Source organism: Microplitis mediator, chromosome 1 (assembly GCF_029852145.1).
Source record: "Microplitis mediator isolate UGA2020A chromosome 1, iyMicMedi2.1, whole genome shotgun sequence".
Classification (NCBI taxonomy): Eukaryota; Metazoa; Arthropoda; class Insecta; order Hymenoptera; family Braconidae; genus Microplitis; species Microplitis mediator.
In genome coordinates, this window is record NC_079969.1 from 22218840 (window position 1) to 22242396 (window position 23557).

General features: G+C 29.6%; 1 protein-coding gene across 1 annotated transcript in view; it reads left to right on the forward strand.

Moving 5' to 3' along the window:
* LOC130664123 (epidermal growth factor receptor) overlaps window positions 1–23557 on the forward strand; it is a 41033-nt gene that overhangs the window by 1302 nt on the left and 16174 nt on the right. The gene's annotated exons all lie outside the window — the stretch shown is intronic.

Consider the following 23557-nt stretch of genomic DNA (forward strand, 5'->3'; position numbering starts at 1 on the left):
CGTTCTACTTGACCAAGGAAAGGCATAGACAGAGGAGCGGTAGCCAGCCAACCATTAAGTCTGAATCCGAGTAGTCCGTAAAGCTATACCTTTATACTCAACTCTCATACATTTACAAAAGTCTACTCGACAGCAAAACTCCTCAGAAAGTCTCTTTACTCAACTTATACTTACTATTACTCACACACTTGGGACTCATGCACTCTGGGTCTGGGCTCTGGGTCTTGGTCTTGGGACTGAAACAAACTCAGACTGAGACTGAGACTGCGACTGTGAAAACGGTAACTGGGAATAGAAGACGACATAGTGCATCTACCTTGACTCCTCTTTCACTTATTTCTTTTATACACCAGCTGTCTTGCTTTATCCTTTTTATTTCATTTGTTTAGCTTTTTTATTATCCTCTTTTTCCTCAATTCGTCAAAGTGTGACTTCTTTTATATTTTAAAATGCTGGACACGGAACTGAAGCTCAAACTCAAGATTGAGGACTGAGGACTCGAGACACAAGCCTGGATACTGGTTTTATGTTATTGTGTCTTGTGTTAGCTCGCGTATTCTTTGTTCACTTTGCTGTATTATATACTATGTTTAGTTACAGTCCAGAATATGTATATATATAACTTATGGCTAAATGTAACACAGGTCAGATCAACCCGGGTCGAAAAATTTCATCGGATTTTAGTCTAACTAGACTGTACTGGGACTAAGTGGCCTGTTTTTAAATTTTAATGAGAATTTTAAGATGTTTTTGACCTAAAGACAATCAAAAACAAACAAATAAAGGGTAGAAAAAGTCTAATTTTCGTATGGGTAAAAACTCAAAAGGCAAAATATGAGAAAAACGTCTGATTTAGGTCTATAAGTGACCAAAATTAGACTAAAAATATTGTAAACAAGTCTGAAAATAGTCTAAATTAGGAATGGTGCGAGCGAAACTCGATTAAATTTCACATGTTAATTAAATAATAATGAAAGTAAATTTGATTAGAAATAATTTAAAATTTTTATTTGATTTAAGAGGGGTCTGAACTTTTTTCTCTCATACTCAAGTCGACGAACGGTACTATCCTTGTTGCACTTGCGCATTAAATGGAAACTTTGTCCAGGTTTTTCTCTTAAACATATGAAAATTTTTAAAAAATGAAATCGTAGATTGCCAGACTATAGGGTAATGCATCGAGCCTCTCAATTTCGCGTACCTCCGCGATCCTGACACCCCGTATATATACGGGGACAATTTTGCCAGCATTTGCAACTAGCCGCTGTTTGCTGAACCATAAAAATAATTATTGCTACAGCTTTAAAATAGATGGCTTTAAAAACTATAAATTAGAAAAAGTATATATGTTTTTTTGCTTTTTAAAAGACCTATAAGTATACTTATAAAAAATTATTCAAATAGCAAACAAAATGATGCCTCGGAACTGAAGAGATTTGTGGTTTTGTTATGTACCTAAAGATCGGAACGTTTTTTGCGCAACGAAAATGGAAAATTGATGTAATTTGACTGCTTAAAAAACTTAGGGGGTCATTGGGGGTGGCTGCAAATTTTGGCTGACATCTAAGCACCAATGCGAAATATTTCAGAAATTTAGATTCAGTAGATTTTTTACTTTTCGTTGCGTTTTTTTAATTTCGTTCTGCGAAAAAACGTTCTAATCTTTAGGTACATGTTTTGTTTGATAGAAAAGCTTGGACAAAAATGACTATACCTCCCTAAAACAGACCACGTTTTTCAACCCGGGAAACTGGATGCTACTTAAATATGAATTGCCATAGGAATAAGAATTGGAAAATATTTACTCCGGTATAAAGAGCGAGTAAAGAATTGAGATTAGATGTAATACAAGTAAAGTGTATGGGTAGTAAGTAAAGATGATGATGATGATGATGATGAAGAGTAGAGGTGAATGTATGAACAGATGCACTGATGCACTCTTTTAGAAGCTGTGATTGCTGTCGCGAGTGAGGATAGGATAGATATGTAACTCAATTGGTTGGCTACTTGCCCGATGCTAAAGTACATTTACGATAAATCACGATCGTAAAGTCCACTTGACAATTCATAGTTTACAGTATGTTAATATTTATTATTTTTATCTGCGGGTTTTTTTTTTTCTTTTATACTTCCCAAGTAAAGAGCTTTTTATTTTTTTCTAATTAAAAATATTACACAGAGGATATTGTTCATGCTGTAAATTGAATGCCATTGGTATTAGTCACGTTGATTACATTTATTGTTTAATTGTTAGTAAAGTATATAGATATATGTATTTATTTCAAAATTATTTATTGTTTATTTTAATTTGCTATGTGCGTGTAATGTGTAATTAAACAAAAGGATAAGTTTAATCAATAGGGTCTTGGTAAAATAATAATAAACATAAGGCGGTAGTGGATATATGATGATTTGCGGGTACGATGTGTCATCAGTTGTGATCAACGCCGTCATCGAGATTGGTTCAAGTGGTGTTGACCTGGATGAGATCGAGGAGAAGAGACACGATGCTGTTTCGTGGGAACACGTCATCTATATCGAGCATATAATATCACGTGCTTATATTACTTCTTTATCTACTCGAAAATTTTTATATTATTTCCACTATTTTTTTATGTTCATTGCATAGATTTTGTGTAGTAGCTTTATATTACATTTCAAAAGGATTTTATTTTTTTCTTTATTTTGTTGTTGGTTTTGTTAATGAGTTTGGAATTCATGGGAATGGTAGAGCAGTGAATAAGATGTTGATGGACGTTCATTACGAGATTATTAAGTGTGTAAGAGATGAAAGAGCAGAGAAACCGGAGTACTGAGACTTGATCTCGCAGTGTCAGTCTGGTAGAAAGACACGAGAGCCAGTATGCTTTTGTGTGTTATCGTGTGTTGTGTGAATGTCTAGGTATGTGTGTAAGAGTGTGCATGCTGGACACAGGGAGCGGCTTTTACACATAATTATTTAATGGACTAATGAAATGATACACCCGCCGAATCTAAGCCACATGTCTTGTCTGATGGTTTAAATTTCATATATTTTATTGCTCCTTTATTTATAATTAATACAAGTTATTTATTGTTATTAATGATCGAGGGTGATGAGAGTTTTTTTTACTTATTTAATATGCTCGGTGAAAGGAAATACCCTTGCACAGATAAACAAGTAACTGACTAAGTAAATACAAGATTGCATTTAATTTAAATTTAAATCAGGCTGAAGAAAACATGTAAAATGCTAATAAAAATAACGTGGATTTAGTTACTGACGTTGATTCTTTAGACCGCGGTTCGAATCCGGCTCAAGGTTTTTTTTTATTTGAGAAATTTTATTTCTTTAATAGAATCAGCAAATGAAAATTTTGTTGAGAAAAATCTGATGGATTTCAGTAGAAGATGATAACAAATCTGGTCTTGTGTTTTGTCGCTTCAGATTTAATTTTTGAAGCTGGGCAGTACTAACTGTATTTTCGAATTTTTAAACATAATTATGCCACTTAAATAATGAAAATCTTCCGAAAAAAGTTGTCTTGAACATTTTTTCGGAAACTATAAAAATTGCAGTAATAACAATTGATTAATAGGGTAGAGGTACCGTTTTTGGCCACTTTAGGGCCAGTTTTGGACACTTGGAAAATTTAAATAAAATAATTTGTAAAAGACGCAATAATATAATTAATTTTTAAAATGTGGTCAAACATACTTTTATCCCACTATTAAAATTGAAATTTTATTTTATATTTTTTCGTTGATTAAAATAAAGTACTAAAGGTCCAAAAATGGAGCAGTGGCCACAAACGGGACCTCTACCCTAAATTAAAAGAAAAGTGAAATTCAAAAATTCAGTCAGTACGGTCCAGCCTTAAGGAGGAAATGATATTCGATTTTACAAATACATTTAAAATTTAATAATAGTCGTAAAATATGAGTTTATATTTATAATATAAAAATATCGGAAAATCTAGACAAAAAAATAATTTGTCGGCGGAAGAAAAATTTTGCATTATGAAGTAAAAAGAAAAAATTTCTCAGGACTAGAAAAATTTCTAGACACAAGAAATTCGTTCTCGCCTCAAAAATTAATCATAAAAAAATTTCTTGGAACGAATAAATATTTTTTGCACCAAGAAATCATTTTTTTCTGTGTATTGATGGTAAGCTTCAACTTGGAACCCACCGTGTAATTTAAATAAAAAATAAAATTGTCTCTATAAAAAATTAAAAAGATTTTGAAGAAAAAATTTAAATGCTAATAATAAAAAAATTAATACATATTTTTGAGTTTTATCGAAAATGAAAGGCGGATATCCGAGAGATTTTAAAGTGTATCACTACTGGTAGAAAAAATTAAAATAACGGAAAAATTTAATCTTTGCTTTTAAAGGAAACAAGTTATTATTTCGGTTTAATTATAGGATTTATTTTTCAAGTGATGCTTTAAATATATTTTCTGGTTAAACAATTTAATGATATTTTTTTAGGCGTGTATTTAGAGACTAATATACACGCTGAATAAATATTTTAGCAACTGAAATGTCAAATTTTCAATTCCTTATTTTTATACTATTCTCACAAATCTGAGGTACAAAAAATGAAAAGCTTACATCGAAGAATAGACGGGAAGAGACTGCGCTCAAAGTCGAATGGTTGAAATACTTTTTTTTCTTCCCCAATGAAAAGGATAGAAGTATCCTCTCTTTCTTCATCAACAAAGTCAAACTGGTTTATCCTGTCCATTATCGTGCCTCAATCGCAAGTTTGAAAAGTCAAGTGGAAGTGGTGAAAAAAAAAATGATAAAAATCAAAATTTATTAAATTATTTATTGTGCGATTTAATTTTTTACATATTCCTCAGAATAATTCAATTTATTTTTGCATAACGCGACGTCTTTTAAAATCAAGCTTCAATGCTCTCGTGCATCTCAGGTGTACAAGGTCTTAGATATTTTTTCTTTACGGGTATTTTCTTTTCATTTCATTTCATTTGAAATTTTTTTTAGCTCCAACTAGAAAGACTCCCCCAGTGGTCCATGCCCAGGCTGATCTAGACCATACAGCAGAGATAAATAGGATTGTACAGGTCACCCCCGTCTAACTGAAATCTTCTCAACAGGGCGTCCCTTTTTTTTCTTCTTTTTTACGAAAGCCAAACGAATTCCATTCAGTCATTCACTCTTGTGTTATGTTGTACCTTCGCTAGGTTGCCACATCCTCGTTCCTCAAAAATACCAACTTGCTAAAAATACTTTAAATTTATAGGAAAAAAAATATTCAAATTATTTCTATAATTTTTAAAAAATTTATCACCGCGTTAATTTATAATTTTTTAAAATTTAAATGACACTGATTAGAAATATCAACTCACAATTAACGAGTCATTTTATCTGCAAAAAGAGGATGCATATTCACAAATAAATGCCATCAGAATGATATACTTTTATTTACTTAATTAATCAATTAATTAATTTTTACTCCAAACATCCGTTTAAAACAAAAATAAAATTATTTATCTTTTATTGATAAAGTTTTCCCGCCCAATTATTTAAAATTTGAAAAATATTTATAACAAATTATCTATTGAATAAATTTATTTTTAATTACAAAAAAAATATTTATTAAATTTAAATATCAAACTTATTAATTAAATGTCCGACTGTAAAAATATAAAAGTCCGAAACTATGAACGGACATAAAAATAAATTTATTCAAGATGATTAAAATTCTTTTTACAAGTTGAAAGGTAAAGGTAAAAGGTAGCATAATAACAATAATAAAGAAATATAAATGGCCTTCAATTAAAATAAAGCCGAGATTTAACAAAACGGAAGTGTCGGATAGATATGATACAACTAAACGCGGCGTTAAACCTGACTTGCTCTTGAACGACGAACAAGTTCAAAGCCCCCTTCTATTACATTACATTTTATTTCATTTCTATATATATATAATAATAATACCGATACACATGTGTATGTATATCTATATATATTTATTTATAAAAGTCAGAGTAACCCCGAGACGAGATGAGAGTCAGAGAGACCAGAGACGCTTTTATCCTTGCCGATTTAAAAGCTACGGCGACGGATGTTTCTCATCGAATATTTTTATTTTTTATCAACCATTGACACAACTAATCTTCCGTTTAAATTCACAAACATGTTTTCGATTGAAACCGTGTATACATCTTGTATGTATGTATGTATATATATCTCAAGAAAGGGTGAAAGTAAGAGGAAGAAAGAGAAAGAGCAAGAGATTAAATTTTTGAGATCGACAAGAGGACAAATTGTGGACAATGTTTTGTGATAATTGTCGGCAATAAAATCCACAATGAGAATTAACAAGATATGAGGATATATTGAATAAGAATTTACTATTTTGTATGTTGCGTTATAAGTTATGTGTTGAATAATATAATCTTTAGCTGCTGTTGGCGCTTTTGTATTTTTATTCAAGGTTTCATGATAACACTCAATACATCGTAATTTAATGTTATACACGCGCGAGACATTCATTTAATTCCCTTTCTAATATATGTTACTTGTTTTCTTCAGTTTGTGGATGAGCTATGCCACTGTCATCTGTATATATATATACATACATAGACATTTATGTATATATGTACACACGAGAGTAAGAGACGGTGAAGTTTAATTGAGGTTGATGAGGGGGGCAAGCGTATTGGCCCGGAATTCAATGTGTGATGTTCAAATGATGTTTCACGCTGGCGTATATTCTGTTATTTATATATGTCTTGTATATCATTTTTATTGTGTACTCAAGGAAATCTATTTTCATAAATTACTCATACTTTTTTTTTTTTTTTTATTTTTATCTTTTAAAGTAAAAGACCTAATACCCGATCAAGGACTACACGAAAAACTGTCGCTGCAACAGGAACAGATCCTGTAGCATGAATTCGCCGCTGCAACAGAAGGTTCTGTAGCAGCTACAGGTCCCGCCTTGTTGCAGCTACAAGATCAGTCCTATTGCAGCTACAGGAATAGACCGGTAGCTGCAAGAGGACTGATCTTGTGAATACTACAGGACTTTCCTGTTGCAGCTACAGGGTAATAGTCCTGTGGCTGCTACAGAGCAAGTCTTGTAGCTGTAGTAGAACTAAATTCTGTAGCTGCTAGAGGGTCATTTCCTGTTGCAGTAACAGTTCTTTTTCTTTCGTGTAGTGCCCGATAATTCCATATATTTGTATATCTATATTTGTATAATAATATATTTATTTAAATATAAATAGGTCTTTTACCTCACATGATTTTTATTTTTGTTCGAACTACATACATTCTGGAAATCTTAAACGACTTATTTAAAAGTATTAACTAGCATATACTTATAGCCTTGAAAAGATAAACGATTTCATGCAAATTACTTAGACAAACTGCTGTTATTTTTAGATAATTAAAATTCAGTAAATTTTAATTATCAGTCTTTATTTACACACCTTTATTTTTTTAAAATTTATTTTTCGGTCCTTATCAGGGGTTATCAGATATTTTCGGCTGGGTTTTTTTCGGAAACAAAATCTCATAATACAAAACACAGACCGCACTTTGATGTATTACTGTCTAATCTACCAAAGTGCGCTTTCATTGTTTCATAATATTCGTTTATTCAAGAGAAAAACTCGTCCAAAGTTTCCATTTACTGTACAAGTGCAACAAAGATAGTACCGTTCGTGGACTTGAGTGTAATAGAGAGAAAAGTGCGAACCCCTGTTATTGAAAATATATAAATTTGAAAACCTCTGACGCGAAATACCGTTCACTGTTTGCTGTACGGACGTACGAAAACATGAAAAAATCCATTGAAATACGCAATAAATCAAATTATTTCTTATAGCATCAGCTTCGGAAAACTCTAATGTATAGCCGTATTAAAAATTATTTGAATCCTTGCAATAAAATTACCACTAATAGATTAATAAAAGTTTTAATATCCGAGCCGTCAGCAGCATAAATTTTTTACTCATCTCTTAGCAGTCAATGAAACACTTTTTCAAATTTTTTTATTGACTGAGACATAAAAAACTGCAATAAATTTCTAGAGAAATCATCAAGTAAAAATAAATATAAATAATTATAATCCTTAGGAGGATAAATATAAAACGGAATGTAATAATAAACAGTTTCAACATTCACATAAACGATAAATAAGAAATACATATAAAATATTTAAACATTACTCAGAAACTTCTCATCATCTCAAAGATGCATCGGTAGCGTCGAAAGATTGCGTGCAGCGGTTACAGAGAGCGCAAGAACCTTCTTTGATATTGAGTTTCGCATCCATCCTTAGTTCTACTGTACACTATGCACACCATCTACACCATTCCTTCTTTTTTTCTCTCGTAAATTTTTTTTTTCACCATTTTTTTTACCTCTCATTATTATCATTATTATTATTGTTATTATTCTTTAACCTCCCGCTTCTTGGGTGCATTCTCTCTCTGGCATATTCTATCCCATTCAGGTAAGTAATAACCATGCAGTTTCCCAGCGCGTCTTCAATGGGCGAAGATTGCATGTTCCAAGAGCTCAAGCCAGTCCTTACCAATATATATATATATATATATATATTACTCACACAACTAACATACCAACTACAATCGTACACACACGTGCACATCGCTTACTTTCGTGGCTCATTCAACCTCTCTTTATTTTTTTTTAACTTATTTTTCCTTTATTTATATATATCAAACTACCGACCGAACCTACCACCATGTCCCACGATGCACCTTATTTCATATTTTTATAAATTATCTGAAACTTAATAGGCATTTCCAAATAAAATATAAATACAAATACATAATAATTCAAAAAAAAAACAACAATAAGAAATAAACACAAGACTCTTTATACTAGTTATTTCAAGCGCATAGAGAAAATAGTATAGAACTGTATAAAAGACAAAAGCGAAAAAAAAAAATAAAAGAACAAGTAGAAGTAGTTTTAGTATAAACTGGGAGTATTAAGTCTTGAAGACTGTAGTTTTACCATACTGGGCATGACTACACCATTGCGTACTCCGTAGTGTAGTAGAGTGTAATCTTTAAGATGGGCAATGACACTACTGGATATATAATACCATTACTATTATATATTGGTCTTGTGTAGAGACAACAAGTTTCAAGAAAAGAGAAACAGCCCAGATATGTCTCTTGAGACAAGGTCGGTACCAGAGTAAAGAGTAAAAGACGATTACTCCGGTATTGCATTTAGTATCTGCGGTCGCGTCTTTTACTTGTTGTCACATATATTTATATATGTATGTGAATGCGATGTTACAACACACATACAAAGTTACATGTTATACTGGGGTGAATGTCCAGAGACTGGACGAACAAGTGAACTCGGCCGCTCACGATCCTGTATTACTCCGACTTATAGAGTCTGCGCGAGTATTGGGTATTACGTATAAATTTATATATTTATTGGGATTATGTTTACACTTAAAGATTGAATAGTCATCTTGACTTAATTCTTAACAATGTTGTCATCTATAAATTTTATTTGTGAGGACTGAGGACCGATTGTGTTTTATTGACATGTGAGTAAATAGATGGATTGATATATTTGTTTGGGATATTTGGCCACCCATCGAGGGTTTTTTGCGTCGAGAGCACTCACCAGCATGTAAAATGAAGAGCCACCTAAAATCTCAGTGCTCTGTAAGGTTGACACAAGAACACCTGGGTATAGCGTTACACGTCTCGAGTGCTCAATTCTCTCTTTACTTCTATATACTCGAAACTCCTCTCGGATGTATGGGAACTGGAGATGGGAACGGAAGAGTCGAGAAACCTACTTTGCTTTAGAAAAAATTATCTAGAGTAAACTTAATGGATTTACATAGGTCATTGTTATTTTTTTTATAGCAATTTAAAATTTATTCATCACTCCTAAACAAATACTTTATTTTTTAAATTTATATCTCATTTGTTATAAATGGAAATTTATGACAGATGCGTTTTCCGTTGCGCAACAGGACAATTTTTTTTAGCGCTTCAAATTTCAAGACCAAAATGAGAAATGGCTTTTGGTAATTTTTTTTATCAAAAAAAAGTCAGTTAATTATTTTTTAAAAATTTATTGAATAATTTTATGAACAGTTGTCTAAATAATGAACCTTGAAATTTTTTTTTCAATTTAAAAAAAAAGTTATTATTTTAATTGAGCAAGAAATTTTTGAAATATTCGTTTTACAAATACATTTTTACACATCAACTCACAGGCGATAAATTGTAAACAAATTTCGCTTTGTTCATTTTAACTTAGAAATTTCTCTTTAAAAAATAAATTAAATAATTTAAAAAAAAAAGAAAACAATATTTAAAAAATATATATTTTATTTTACAATAGAAATTTATTTAACAATAAATTATTAATGAAAAAATTTCTTTTTCTTAAGAATAATTCTAAAAGATAAATGAATAAAAGAAAATATATATATCAATGGAAAATACAAGATAAAATATTAATAAGAAAAACAATTCAGACTTAAAAGTTAAAAAAAAATTTGAAAGTTATCGGACAAGATAAAATATCATATAAACTATAGTATATAGATTTAACGAGAGTATTTTATTATCCAATTAGTAACCAATAAATTGAACATCTGAAGAATAAACAATTTTTTTATGACCTCCCACAGTTTCTTAATAAAAAGATAAAAAGTTTTTATCCGCGATTTAAAAGAGTATATATATTAATTCTCATCGTGTTTAGTGTCCATAAAAAAAGACCATCTGTACATTTATACTCGGTAACATATGCCTGAGCTTTTGCGCTCTTTATACATATTTTTTATTCATCTTTTTTTCACTTTGCTTCTACATTACGCAGACACTTGTTTACATATCTTATGATGTTTGTTTTCATAGTGACAATATTTGCCATTTAATCACGTCATTAAATTCATTTATCATTTATCCTTTAACAATTATTAATTTACAATTGTAATAAAATGATAAACTAATTTCCCCTTCTCCTCCTTCATCTTCTTAAGCTACACTTCTAATTTATCTCAAAACTAATTTGTAAGACGCCCACGACACATGTCCGAATGATTAATTAACAACCCAATTTCTCACGCTCTAAATCCCAAAACATTTTAAATAATCAAACTTATTACATATATTTATATATATATATATATAGCAAATTGTAAATTAAAAATCCATTAAATTTAATTATTTTCTAAAAATAACTGTTTTAAAACTTAATAACGACATATTAAACAACAAATTAGATATATATTTATCATAAATAAAATATGGCACAAAATACAACATATTTATTTTCTCATTTACGTAAAATGTATGAACAAAAAACATTAAATGAAAGGGGGACAAAAAAAAAGACACAAAGAAAAAAAAAGTACCAGGTGTATATTTCTGTAGTAAACTATATATAGGTTTTTAACGAGTGAATATTAAAATATATGAGATGAGAGCAGCAGCAGCAGTAGCAGAAGTAGAAGTAGAACCAGAACCAGAACCCGGAAGCAGGATCTCCTCACAAGGACGCGCGTCCTGTCCCGAAGACCTCTTCTTTTTCGAACAGAACAACTCATATCGGCTTTCCCCACCCTCTTTCCTCATCTCTTCCGTTCACATGTTTTAAACCAGCTGCCTATGCTATATTATTAAATACACTAAATAAAACTATACAACACTTAAAGACTACACCAGCTCTTCTCCAGAATTAGGGCTAGTATTTTTAGGAAAAATTAAATCGACTAACCAATTGCACCATTTGTCGTCCCGCTAAGATAGGCCAGAGCGCTGACCACAAATCTTGTGGGAAAAAAAATAACTTGCACCTTTTTCCGGCAAATGTTCAGCACCCTGAGAGATATTGTAATTAAATTATTTTTGTTTCTCGTTTTCTTGTTATTTATTTTCCTCTAAGCTGAGAAAATTTTTAATAAATTTTACCATCGTGAGAGAAATCCTAGGTTTACTATGTATCATTTTTCATATATTGATAGTCTTCTTATTGTGCGAGGGTAGCAGTAGCAGTCATGTGTTATTCAGACAGAGATCTCACCCTTATATTCTTTCATTTATTATACAGACTCCCTACGATTGTAAGATCATACCTGCAGTTCTTGGGATGGAGATCATCCCACGCTCTAGTATATATGACGAGCAGGTGTTGAAATTTTCTCTTGCCCGTGAGATGCTTACATAGACTATCGATATACATTTTCTATAAACATATTCTTTCTTTATTATATTTTTCATTATTTTTTATCGATACTTTCAGCGAGTCTATAAAGAAGGATTAGTTTAGTTAGGTCTAGTATTGTTTGCTTGTTACCTGGATACTTTACTTAAACTTTTATTTATCACATTACAATTTAAACATTTGCATAAAAAAATTATCAACTATTTGTTCTTTGATTAACCTGCAGATTGTAGAAACTCAATGACAACAAAAACACGGAAAAAAATGATACTCAAAATTTTAATAGTTTGTAGTTTATTTTTGACTTAAAATTAGTATATTCGATACTAATATCAAACCAGGATCATTATATATATTACAAAATGGCTATTATTTATATTAAAATTTGATACATATGGAAGAGCAAAATTTGTAATTTCGTATATTAAAATTAATATGAAAAAGAATCGATAAATTTGTATCTACAGTTATTACTATTCAAATAAACATAGAAAAATTTTTAAAATGAGGAACCGATAAATTAGTAAACGTACATATTAATATATAAAGATCTAGTATACTAATTTTTCATATTATTATTTATCGCTTATTCGATATATGCATATAATAAATTAATTTATAATAACGAATAAATAACATTTTATATTAATTGTTAGTCAGTGGGATAGAATTTATAAAATAAGAGTTAAAAATTTTCGGTATTTTTATGAGCAAAAAATCAGTATCTAGTATACTAATTTTTCATTTTATTATTTACCACTTATTCGATTTATGTGTATTGTAACTTAATTTATAATGATGAATAAATGATATTTTAAGCTAATAATTGATCAGTGATATCGAATTTATAAAATAAAAGTTCGTAACTTTTGCGATTTTTCGGCTGAAAAAATCAGTATCTAAGATACCAATTCTTAATTTGACCAATCATTACTTTTTAATAGATTATGCCATAAATTAATTAACTTTCACTAATAAGTCACGTATTATACCTAAAAGTAATAATATTTATTTACTTTTTGAAATAATTGATAGTAGTTTTTAGGAATCTACACAAATTAGTAAACTACTTTGCATTAAGTACATAATAGTACTAATTATTGATAGCAGATTCCACTTTTTACTATTATTTATTCATTTTTAATATTCTGTTTTTTCTGTGAAAATTCCCAGCTTTGAACTTTTTTTTTCAATTAAGAATAGAAAATTTTCCATTTAAAAGTCCTAGTATTAAAATATTACGTTCATTGCTCAGATTAAAAAAGGAATGGGTGAGTCGGCTAACGGAAGTTCCCGGTTCGATTCCAGGCTGCGGTTTTTTTATCACTTTGTAAATATTAAAATACCAACAAAGTATTTAAATAAAAATGATAATAAACTTATCGTTTATTTTTGAAACTTAGTTTTTATTTCACTCTAACGGTTAGAAAAAACAACATTGTATATCTTTGTTTGCTTATAAGATATTTTAAACCTGTAATATTCCGACATTTACTTAAACGAAACAAGACAGTGATATTTATTATTTGAATGCACTGAGCTATTAAATTCTCTCACAGTTTAAATACTAAACAACACAACATAATCAAGTAGACTTTCTACTCAACTCTTAACTTGTATTATATTGAATGGGACGCTGCAAGGCATCTTTTTTCTCATCACCACATGGCCAACGCTACCCACTTCTCAGCATATGTTTCAGACCCTATACACTTATTTATTCTCTATGCCATTCAATATAATACTCTAGCCAGCTCTTATAAATCCTATTCTCTCACGCCTTCTACCTTATATCCACTCAATATTTTTTCGCGAAAGAGGAAATCAACCGAGCAAACTAAAGCCAAATTAAATTATTCGATTTCTCCTATCAGTTTGATTTAAAAATTTAAAAAGGGGAGTGAAAGGACTTATGAGTTATGATGTTTTTTAAGTTATTTTTTTTTTTAACAATGCAAGAAATAATTACAAGGAAATTAAACAATAAAAATACGTGATCGCGGAATAAAAAGTTAATACGTAATATCAACATTAAAAACTTTCTCTTTTACATTTTTCAACTGCAAGTGCAGTCTGTTTACTGTATCTATAAATACACATATTTTACATAATTATGCAATTTGAAATTACCGGCAAAGTAGAAAATATTGTGCAGCAATCGGTAACACAGCCCGCGATTTGCCCAACGGAAAGCAAACTCTTCTTTACTGGCGGGGAAATTCTGTTTTATCAGCCTGCGGTAAAAAGTCAGTTCGTTAAAAAATTTCGAAATTTAGTGGAAAAAATTTCTGTGTAATTTATATGGAAATGAAATTGAATGAAAAAACGAAATTATTTGGAATAAATTTTCCTGCGAGGTTGTGAAGATGAATAATAAACTCGGTGTTTATTTCCGTACATTCTGGAATTCCGTACATTTAATGCTCTGCCGTTATTCTTGAGTAAATGTAGTAGTGGAGATAGAGTAAGAAGTAAAGAGAAGAGTAAGGAGTGAAGTAAAGTATTCGTTGTTGGCCAGCGTTGAAGGTCGACGGCCTTCATCAGGATCAAGACCTCGGTGTAGCCAGTATCCAGTACATATCACCTAGCAAAAAGGAATCTCTTGAGCCAGGAATTCAATAAACAGCAATATACCTCTATCCATTTTCTTCTCCTCTTCTTTTTTGCAGATATATAATTTTTCTTAATATGAAAATAACATACGTGTCAATACAATGCAAATTTATAAATTTATTTTTGCAACGAATACAGAGTTAATTATTTAGTAGACATTTAAAAAATTTTAAATTTATTTAAATTCGTTAAAATAATGATAGGTATCGAAGGTGATGTGACTATATGACCTGGTGAAAATTACATTAATTACTATTCCAGATGAAGTATTGTTAAGTCATGAAAGGGGGCTTCATTAAAATTCTTACGGTCGTTTTAAAATTCACCGAGAATTATATCGCGTTCGTATCAAACCGCGTGTATAGTGACCATGACTCGACGCGTTTTTTATTTTAGTTTCTTTTTCTTATTGTATACATATTTTAAACATCTATATATGTATATACATATACATTTATATATTTTTTATCTTTTAAATTGAATTGAAACATTCTGAACATGTAATCAAAATCTGTCTATCAATCCATGATTGATTTTCCATCACAAAACAACAAAAACAATCTAATACATCTGATAATATCTTTTAAATGATTAATCACTAAAATAATATTTTTTATCATAATATTAAATACGTTTTTTTTATCTGTTGCAGGTGAGTCTAAAATTTATAAACCTGGATGACAAATATGGCGCCTCCACAATGGCAAGTAATTACATGAAAAAAAACGTCTTTTTTTTTTTGAAAATCTGAATTATCTGAAAGAAATTTAAAAAATTAATGACTAAAAATTCAGATAATACATTTGTTAGGAAAAGATACACACGCTCTTAATGTGGCAGTAAGTGATAAAAACAAAAATTGCGTTTACGCGTGAAAAAAAGATTCGTTCTAGAAATATTTCAAAAAGGTTCGTACCCGTAAACTTCCAAATTCGAGGCTATTCTTAACTTCGAGTTGATTATTTTTGGAACTTTGAAAACATCAAAGAATACAAAGAATTTTGAACTGATTACTTCTCAGAAATATTTTTCTTAATTTTTTAAGCAAAAGTAATCCGGCTAGAAAATTTTGCTGATTTGAAAAACATTAAGGGGGACTTGTAATTTTTTTTCTTTCGCACTCAAATAAACGCGCGAAACTGTCCTTGTTGCACTTGTATAGTAAATGAAGACTTTGTCAAAAATTTTTCCGTAATTTCCCGTATGAAAATACAATATATGGTTAAAATATATAAAACCATATATGTTTGCAACAAAAAAATATATGATATATTATATTGTATATTAGAAAAATCATATAGAGATTTTGGCTGATTAAATATAAAATTATATACAATAGTAAACATATATATTCCATATATGTAACTTATATGCTTTTTATATTAAGCTATATATACATCTACATTTACCTTATAATATATTGTATTGATATATTTCCTTTTATATTCAAAAAATATAAAATTTTTATATGAAATGAAATATATGGTAGCATATAATTCATATTATATATGGCACGATATATTTTCTTTGTTATATTAAAGCATATATTTTATTCGGTGTATGTATATGTATATGGGTATATATATTCGCATCAAATAACTAATTTTGAAAATTGTAACTGCAATTTAAAGAGTGAATTAAAATTTAGATCTAATTTAATTGCAGTTAGTCATACGAATAAGAAACTTTTTTTTCCATACACAATATAAATATATGTTTTTATATATAATCAGAATCTATTTTTCGAATATGATAGAAATATATATTTTCATATATGATAAAAATATATTTTTTATATATGATTGACGTATATATTTTATATATGCTAAGCATATATGGACTCGAATATGATGAATATTATATTTTTTAGTATAAAAAAAAATATATCAGAAAATATAGTTAAATTGGTCACATATATTTTCTGATATTTATCATATATTTTGACCATATATGTTATTTTCATTCCGGCCAATAGAAATGTTCAATAAATTAAACCGTGGAATAGTGCATTAATGTTTGGTACACAGAAAAAAAAGTTCTTGACTTGAAAGTAAATGTTCTTGATTCAAAAAATTTTTTTGAAAATCTCAATTTTCTCGGATAAAGTAGAATTCTCCTCTGACCAAGACAACTTCTCTTGGCTCGAAAAAATCTTGACTTGATTCTCAAAAATGTTTGTCTTCCAAATATTTTCTTGACTCAAAATAACTTTTTTTCTGTGCATATCTTGGAACAAGATTTTTCATTTGCGAAGAAAATTTGGATAAAATTTTATGCAAACTTTTTTACAAGAATTTTCCAAAAACGATGTTTGGCAATTGAAATTTTTCTTCTCTTGAATTTTTTAAAATTCCAAAAATGGTCAACTCAAAGTTCAGAATTGTTTCAAATTTTGAAGTTCACTTATGAATTTTAAGAACAAACTTTTTATTACATGGGCAGTATTTTTTTGCCGAGGATGAATTACGATTAAACGTTCTGTCCATAGGAATAAATGTTTAGTATTGATTTGGATTAATGTATGTTATATATAGATATGTATATAGAGTATACATACTTAGTTGCGGGGATTTATACATATGAGATTGGGTAACGTACCCACTGCCAATTTATTCTCTTTTAAAGCCGAAAGAGAGAGTGGGCCGATAGATTAAACGGACAGATAGTTGTACCGCGGCCGAAAAGTGGTCGAAAAGCATCCTCTCACGTTCGTTCTCGTTTTACAAGTTGTCTTACAAGATTGAGGCAGGGGACCTCCGAGGTCGATAGTAAAACCTCCATCTCGTGGATCCACTCGGGTTTTATAATACCGTTTTAGTAGAATCACAAAACTTTTATCAATTCAAAAATAACACGAGTTTGTTTCTTCATTTCTTTATTTTCTTGTATACAAAAATTCTTATTAAAAGAGAAAAAAAAAATAAAAATAATAAACGTTCGTCAATAAACAAAAAAAACATAATATACATTCAAATTTAAATAATCATCTACTGAAAATAAAATCAAATAAAAAAATTAATGTCAAGTAAAGTACCTATTTTTGTCTGTAAATTTTGTTTACAACATTATTTATAAGTTCATTATTCATGACGAATTTACAGAACAGGTTCTTTGTATAATTGGAAGTGTGGTACAACTTATTTTACAAGCTGTTCACGTTTTAAAACTACGATACTAAATTAAAAATATTATAAATAAACAACTAATACGTAATATATATTAAGTTTTTAATTTTCAAGTTCAATATATAGCGCAAACATTTACTGTAAATATAAATGTTTTTTTTTTTCTATTTTTTCTTTTATCTTTATCCGTCAATGTACCCAGAATAGTTTTAAAATATTTACTTAAGTATTTAGTAATAAAAATAAAATTTTTTATTTTACAGCTCTTATATTTACTAGAAATATTTATATTCTTTTTTTCGAGACGAACTTAAATATATTATTTTATAAATTTTATTAATACTTATAAAAATATTCCCAAGATACTGATGATTTCTATCATCAGATCCTGACTAAGGAGCCTTGAGCGCTTATTCCCATCCGTGATCCAGGATTCCCCGCTGAGCTAAAGGTATTTTTCTCCATCTTTATTTTATCCCCACTTTATCATTATTATTATTATTATTATTAGTTTTCTTTTTTATATTTTTTAAAACATTTAAACAAAACCAACGCGTGTCTTGTGGCGGCAGCGGCAAGTTGGCTCTTCACGATATACCAAAGGAATGGAGAGTATGGGATGTAGAGATGAGAAAAGAAGAAGAAGAAGAAGAGAAAAGAAGAGTAGAGAAGATTCTTTTGTCTCTGGAGCTAGGTTCTCTTCAGGTAAGATCCTATCTGGCATAAATAATTATCCCTACGGTCTCATAGCGGACCTACTCGCGGTGCAGATGCCGAAAGGACCTGGGATACTCTCTCATTCATTCTCTCCTCTCTTTTCTACAGCATCGTATTCCGCGATGTGAACAATACTAACAATATATGTACATAAGTAAATGTGCTTTTGGGAATCTTGGGAATATTACAAATTCTCCATTCTTTTATGCCATTTAAATTACAAATTATTCGGTAAATTGTAAACATTTTTTTTCATCCACGTCTCGAAAAATTGAATTTTTATATTGGATATTTATTAATTGTTTTATTCATTGCAGATTAATTATTATTGTTTTTTTTTAGAGAATTTTTTTCAGCTTACTCTCAAACTTGATTCAGAATTATAAGAGTTTTTTTTTAATAATAAATATATTGGACGTTTGTTTTCATCGCAATTCGAAGAATTATTTTTCGATATTCTAATTATTATTTTTCGTGGAAATATTTTTAATTATTTAAATGATTTATTCATTTTACACTGACTATAGTTAAATTTTTTATTATACCATCAATCATTTTGGCATTATATATATATATATTTATATTTTTTTTTTAATTTATGAATTATAATAAGTTAAAAATATAAATTATAACGTATATTCATAATACTCAAATTTACGTTCGTATATTCTTTAACGATAGCTTAAGTGTTTGGAAACGCTTTGAGTTTGCCGAAGCCGCGGTAGCAAAATGTTTAACGCGTCAGTACGGTTCTCATCATGGTCAATTTATCCCCGCGGATATTTTGTCCATCGCGTTTTGCTTCTCATCCGTAACATAAGTAATTATGAAAATCCTAAGAGAATTGTATTTTAATATTTTATTTTTTTAAATTATTTTATATATATTTTCTTTAGTTATATAATTTATTTTATGCTGCAAGGTAGAAAGTAGATACCTTGTACTTCATGGTTCGAGTCCATGCTCCGGTTTTAAAATTAACAAAAAAAATTTTATAAATTCTAATAATGGTCTAGATTTATTTAATTTTCTTTAACAGACTGCGCATGCGTCAGATTCTAATAATGGTTTAGATTTGTCTACAAAATTTTTAACAGGCCCGTGGTCACTAGATTCTTTTATAGAAGAAAAATGTTGGTTCAAAACCTACTAATTTTTATTATGCTGTCGACGAAACTTGAAACAGGAAGGGAAGCATCCAAAAAATTATTATGCTCATACGAAAAATTATTATGCTGTATCATAATACTTACTACGCGCGAGACACTTATCGATAAGATTTAATAAAAATTACTTCCATACATTTTAATAATTGTGATGCGGCATAATAATTTTTTATAAGAGCATAATAATTTTTTGGATGCTTCCCTTCCTGTTTCAAGTTTCGTCGATATAGCATAATAAAAATTAGTAGGTTTTGAACCAACATTTTTCTCCGTGTAGTGGACTAGATTTATTTAAATTTTTTCAAAAGAGTACATGTGCGTCAGGTTCTACACTGAGAGAACAATTTATTTGAGCTAAATAAGATTTGTTTCAAACAAATAAAACCCATATTTCAATGGGCCAAATCACTATTCATTTGAGACAACGATATTCATTTTTTAGAGACAAAGATATCATTTATTTGAATGAAACAAAGATTTGTTTATAGTTAACAAATTTGTATTTGGATGGTGGCGACTGTAGCGCGCCAGCAAACGTACTGTAATTTTTTCCAACGACGATTTGTTAACTATAGGGTAGAGGTACCGTTTTTGGCCAGTTTTGGACACTTGAAAAACTTAAATAAAATAATTTGTAAAAGACGCAGTGACAAAATTAATTTTTAAAATGTGTTCAAAGATACTTTTATCCCACTATTGCAAAGAAAGTCTTTTTTTATACTTTGTCATTAATTAAAATAAAGTATTAAATGTCCAAAAATGGAGCAGTGGTCACAAATGGTACTTATACCCTACACAAATATATATTCGATCGAAATAAATGATTTTGTTCAGTCAAATTGATGAATGCATTTGATTCAATTATTTATTTCAATCAAATAAATACTTCTCAATAGTTTCAAATAACCCGTAGGAAAAAAGTATAGATCCGAGATATATACGGGCAAAACTGAATATATGTCTCATATATGCGGCATATATTCAGATTTGCCCGAATACATACGGATATATACTTTTTTGTGCGGGAAATACATTTTTTTGGCTCAAATAAATTGTTCTTTCACTGAAATAATGGTCTAGATTTGTATAAAAATTTTTAACAGAACCCGTGGACACCAGATTCTTATGGTCTAGATTTTTGTAAATGATTTTTATTAAATAAATTTATCAATGATAACAATTGACTTTTTGATTAACTTAAAAAAATCAATTAAAGCTCCTGGTTCGAATCTCGACTCCGGTTTAAAAACTTTTTTAAATTATAAAAAACGTTAAAAATAATTCCAAAAAAAAAATAATAATTTTTTTATGCTGTAAGATCAGATTTTAGTAAAAAAAATGATTTGAAATAAAATAATTAATATAAATATTATTAATTAAAAAAAAAAATCTTTATGATTTTGAAATCAAGTTTCAATTGAGGCCAATTGAAAAAAAATATTTCCAGCTGAAAAACTCCATCATAAATTATCTGGTAAGTTTGAATATATTTTCTATAATCTTTATATATAATTTCCACAAGTTAAAATAAAAATAATTTCATTAATAACAGTAATAAATAAATATAAACTAAATCCCGTGTTATTTTGTCCGTGGTAGTGTTACAAAAACAATTAATCACAATAATTACGCATTCGTTTTGTTACGTCAGCTTATATAAAGTATTGAGATTTTAAAAGAATTACAGTTAGTTTCTGTAGCTAGAAGTGCTCAGTCAGTTATAAGTTAAAATGTTTTCATCGTCGAACACGTATTAAATCTCAACAATGACAAAACCAATCCCTCGATAAGCTCAAACTTCACCCACCAACGCACCCACACGTTAAAACTTTTCTTCTCAGCATTTTATATCCATATATACCTACAAAACATAAACATATATATTTAATCCGCCCACACACTAATGCACCACACGCTAGAATTTTGAATTTCAAAACAATCATCCAACTAAATTTGAAAGTCATCGATGACGCTCCTCTGTCATTCTCCTCCTTTTTATTTATTTTACAATTAAATTCATTTTTTTTTATTTTTTTCCAAGTTAATGAATTTTAATCGAACAAAATGTACATAAATTCATTATAAATTCAATCAACACCATTACTATCAAACAGTAACGACTACAATTCATCAAACTCTACTTAGAAAATACTTTTGACCAGCTTTCAAACGAAACAGATAAATACGTGATGTTTGTAAAAGAAAATTCAACAAAATAGAGTATAGATTACTTCATACATATTAAAAAAAATATATATACATTTATATATATTATAAATGGGAAAGTTAAAATGCATACTGTGAAGATGAAAAAAGGCAAAAAGTGTCTGAAGACTCAAGATAATCTAACCACTAACGACGGTTGAATGTCAGACAAGTGAGAAACGAATCCTTGGCTTTTTTTGTGTCGAAAAATTTGGCTTTATTGTTCTCGGCATGTAATCCGTATTGGGTTTAAATTCTCCATATCTCACACGACTCCCGACTGAATTTGCCCTCATACTCAGCAGTTTCTTCTACTCCAGTCTCTGAACACTTAAAAAAAACCCAGAATTTAGTTAACTCGGGTCCATGCTCAGTTCAAGCCGAAGTCAAGATGGAACTAAATAGAAAAATATATATACGGATATAAAACATAACGAATACCGAACCCGCCCAAATTTTTAGTAAAGAAAATGGTCAAACCACTTGAAAGCAACAATACCCTCACTCCAGGGGTGACGATCTATCCAAGAGTTCGGGTCTAAGGGTCTAGGTCAAAAAAGATCTTGAGTTCAGTTCTGATCATATATTGAAAGATAGATTTCCTAGTATTTTTTTTTTCTCACTAAATCATCTATCTGTTTCTCAACCACTCCAACATACATATATATATCTACACAGGTATATATATGTATATATATTTATCCCCCTAACCCCCGAGGCACCTGCTGCAGCCCGCGGTACCCCTGAATCTCACTATTTAGTGATATAATATAAGGGCGGCATTGAAAGGCCCCGAAAGTGGCCTTGAGAAAAAATAAAAAAAATATAATTTCTAGTGTTCTCGACTCTGCCATTTTGTTGAGTAGAGTGTAGCCGTGTTAGTCTGGTGATGTTGATGCTGCTGTTGCTTTTGCTGGTTCTGGCTCTTGGCACACATGTTAGAGAGATTATATATACTGGTACAGAAAACAAAACCTGTTTACACATCGTCGCGTTCGCCAGTTCGATTGCAAAAAGTATATCAAAACAAATTGATAAAAAACTTACTATAGTCATTAATTGCATTCACTCCTTCTCTCTTATAAATAATATATATTTTCTCTGATCCAGATGTTATGTTAATGTCGGGTTTCAACGCTCCCGCAAATATTTTTCGTTTACACTTTGCGCTCCGCAAAAAATATTAAAGTATTACATACATTATATATATTTACATCATTTAGTACTTAGATCTCAAAAGAATTAAGTGTTAATTTTATTTATAAATATATTCTACCAGGTGGTAGGGGTATTTTAAGCCTCTGTGAAGGATATGTGTGAAGTTACACGTATACAGATCATCAAAACATACCGGTAATGAAAATAACAGCAATAGTGTCTAAGTTAAAAGTCTAAGCGGATATACAAGGTTGAGAAACGTCGTAGTGTAAGCTTGTACTTGTTTTAAAAGAGTTAAGTAGAGGTAGAGTAATCTTCTTCTCCTCTTTCTTCTTCTTCTTCTTCTTCTTCTTCTTAAGATCCTTGTTCTTGT